This window comes from Sphaeramia orbicularis, chromosome 14 (assembly GCF_902148855.1).
Source record: "Sphaeramia orbicularis chromosome 14, fSphaOr1.1, whole genome shotgun sequence".
In the NCBI taxonomy this organism is placed as follows: Eukaryota; Metazoa; Chordata; class Actinopteri; order Kurtiformes; family Apogonidae; genus Sphaeramia; species Sphaeramia orbicularis.
The window spans coordinates 54,993,113-54,996,986 of NC_043970.1; the positions used below are offsets into that span (position 1 = coordinate 54,993,113).

General features: G+C 40.7%; 1 pseudogene; it reads left to right on the forward strand.

Annotated features, from left to right (window-relative positions):
- Positions 1-447: 447 nt before the first annotated feature.
- LOC115433575 (E3 ubiquitin-protein ligase RNFT1-like) lies at positions 448-3,105 on the forward strand (annotated as a pseudogene).
- The last annotated feature ends 769 nt before the right edge of the window (positions 3,106-3,874 follow it).

Consider the following 3,874-nt stretch of genomic DNA (forward strand, 5'->3'; position numbering starts at 1 on the left):
TTTCTTGTCTCTTGTTTTGTATAAGCACTTTTTTTATTTGTTCCTTTTGTTAATTATTTCTTAGTTTATTTTGCAAATGAATTTTCCCATATAAATAATCTTGACTTGCATATAAAACTGTGTAACAGCTGATAAACAGTTGATAAAACCACATGGAATAAAAAACATCACAATGATATGTCTTTGAAATCCCAGTATAAACATACATAATTCCCTGTGTTTGGGTAGTCTAGTGTCAGTGCCATCTTCCATGAACTCTGAACTGTTGTTGGTGTAGTTTCGCCGTTGTCCTGCAGGTGGCGGCAGTGCACAGTTTTGCATTAACACGCCGTGAACTCCAACAGAAGAAGTTTACGACGTCTGCTGTCGTAAACAACGTCCAAATGAACGGCCAGCTTATGGCTTAGCTTCGAAGCTATCGGCTTAGTTTTTTTTTTGTTTTACACTCCTTTTGTTTCGTTCGGCGTTTGAACCGTGTGTTAGATGGAGACCGACAGTTTACAATGAAACTCCGGGTGCAGAATGACAGGTGAGCGGAGACTGTTCCACCGCTGAAGCCCCTCATTAAAAACATCTGTTAGCTGCTAATGCTAACAGCCCGCTGTGAAGGAAACAGTTGTGTGCTATCTGTTTCTGTTTCCTGAAAATGACAGACTTACTGAATTATACTTCAGCTAAGTCTATTCTATTTCAGTACACAGTGATGTTAGGGTTCGACAGTAGTCGAGTAAAGTTAAACCCGTCCTTAACAGACTGCTACTCAAGTTAGCAAACAAAACTTTAGCTTAATGGTTAAGCTTTGACACCAAACTGTTGTTTTTGTTCTTTACACGTCAACATTCAGCGGTGTTCAGACTTCAAAAGGTAATCATTCACATGATCAGATGATGGTATTGTCACTTCACTAACACTGAAGATTTGATTCTTATTGTGGTCTAATAGTTGCATCATGTCTGTAATGGGTGTATAGATCTTTCTGACAATAAAACATATGTAGTTAGTTTGTATGTTGTGCATAAGATTTAAGAGGTTTCCAGTGCAGTGTCCTTGAGTTAATTAAAGGTATATAACATGTCAGTACCGATTTTTTTGTTGGTTTGTTTGTTGTTTGTTTTTAGCTGGATACATTAAATCTGCAAATACTTATTCTTGTGCTCTGTCTTAAAGAAGTGATTCCAGAAGAGCTTTGAAACTGAGGGAGTCTCCTACTGTAATGCAGCCTAATTCAAGTGAGCGGGGCGCTCATACAGGAAATGGCCTATCCTTAACTCTGCAGCCAGAGCTTCTTACCCGGACACCAGCTTCTGGCAATACTGCTGCTGCCGCCAGCCCTGAAATCACTGAGGTACGGGTATCCATGACCAGTGGCCCCGGGGAGTCCGGAGGAGCCTCTTCCAGGAGGTCCAGAGTCAACTCCCACAGCCACTCCCACTCACATTCTCATGGACAGAGTCGAGCGCAGCAACACTCGCATTCAGAGCCTGAACTTGATCCACCAGACTCTGATCTGGAGTCTGGGGAACCCAGTGCCTCCTTGTCTGAGCTTCGTTGTCTGTTTCGTTGGCTCCAGAAGAGTCTTCCTTTCCTCATAATACTGTGTGCTAAACTGGTCATCCACACAGCCCTTGGTACGTGACAATCAGACAAACAGGAATCACTGTTCACAATAAAAACATGGTGGCTTTTCTTAATCTGACCTTTCATTTTCCAGGTCTGCTGTTGGAATTGGCCTCTTCACACTTTTTTATATGTGAATAGAAAGTATTCAAACTCAAGTTTTTCTTCAGGTGAGTTATCATGAAGAAACACCATTCCACAAGTGATGAATTCATCTGAATTACTGTTGGATTATTAATGCTGTTGATTTTTGCTTGTGTCAGGATCGTCATTCAAAGCTGCAGTGATATTGCTGCTAATCTTCCTGATCTCTTCCACCCTCCTGCTTTACTACACCTTTGTCACTGAGACACTTTACCATTGGTAAGACTCCATGTACACCTCTGACTGATTAAATCGGTTTAACCAGATCATAGTTTTACACATTTCCTTCATCTCCTTTTAGCCTCATCTTCCTCAGCCCAACCATTGAGCCACTGGGTTTCTGGGAGGTTCTATGGGCAGTCGGCATCACCAACTTCATTATTAAGTTCTTCTTTATGGGTATTAAGTGCCTTATCCTGCTGCTGCCCTCTTCACTGGTGACCTACAGATCACAGGTAACAGTGGAGGACTTCCCTTTGCATCTTCGTTTGGATCTCAGCAGCGGTTGATCTGTAGCTCTCATTATGTTTCTGTGTTTCCAGGGAAGATGGCTGATGCTGACTGAGGAGGTGGGTCAGGTCTACCAGGCCACGGCTTCCGGTTCCGTTGTGGTTCCGCTACCTGGTCATCTACCAGGAGGTGGACGTACTCCTGGACTCACACTGGGGGTCCTGCTGGCTTTGCTCTACCTCATACTGAAGGTGAACTTCATCAGTATCCATTGGATTTATGTTAACTTCTTTTTTTTTAATACAAATTGGTTTTACGTTTTGTTTTCCATGCTTTGTGTTTTCAGGTTCCGTGCCTGTCTCATTCTCAACAACACAATATTGCAGGAATGAATTTCAGGATGAACACATTAGATTTGATGGACAAATGTCAAGCTCACTGTGAACCCAAACCATGTGCTAACTATCACACACTAATGGGAAAAACAGCAAGACATTTAATTTGCAAAACGTCAACTTCACTTCTGCATTAAAAATACTTTGCAGAAAACATGTCTTATCATCTTTTATGATCATATGTCACCTTTGATTACATGAGCTTACTTCACTAAATATCTCCGATCTTTGGTGTCAGCCATGAAACTGATCCTAGATTTTAGTTTTATAATCAGCAGGTTCTTCGCAGTAACATGTAAACTGCTGATGGGGTCATTGTAGAGGCTGTACCTTTTATTTTTTGGACTGTTCTTCTTCTGTTTCGCAGCTTTTAGGGTTGTATGGACAGTGGACGTCTTTACTGAAAACTGTGAGGATCTTTCTGAAGGGCGAGGTCAGTGACACAGACCTCTGCTGGTGAACAGTTAACCCATTGAATCAGTGACGAGCCTTTGTTAAAGCGGTTTGTGTTCGTCCCTCAGCACACGGCACGGCGGCCACGAGGAGTCAATGCAGCGAAGCCGGAGACGTCTGCCCCATCTGTCAGGGAGAATACAGGGAGCCTCGGGCGCTGCTCTGTCAGGGTAAAACACAACGCAACACATGCAACTGTACCAGACGTTATCCAAGAAAGTCTGAATACCAGGTTAGAGATGAACAGGGTCATTATAGTCAATGAAAACGAAATAAAATAATGATGTTGATGCGCCAAGAAGTAAAATCAAATAGAATCTCAGTCAAAAACATCTGGTTTTACTTTTCCTCATGTATTAGTTCCTAGTGCATTTCAGAACAGAAATGGTTTTGATGATATTCCATTACATTAATCCTTTCATCTGATGTTTTTAAGCTTCTGTGAAGTTTTCTTTGTAAAATGTGGAAAAACTAGTAATAAAACAATAACGGCTACAACTAGGAAATTCCAATTATCAAACCATATATTTCAACCAATTTTATTTGATTCTGTACTAGGGATGTAACGATTACCAGTATAACGATAAACGGAGGTAAAATCACAGATGGTTTACTAGTACCGTTTAAATTCTAATTCTCACGATACTGTGTTTGATTACCGCACTTTTAGGGGAAAAAACCCTATGTAAAGATCTGCTTTTATGTCAAATATTTGAGTATAGTTTAATTTATTACAATTTTAATTTTCTATACCTAATATTTGGAACCAACATTCACTTTTAAAGTCTTTGAAAAGGTTCGTTAAACATCTGTGT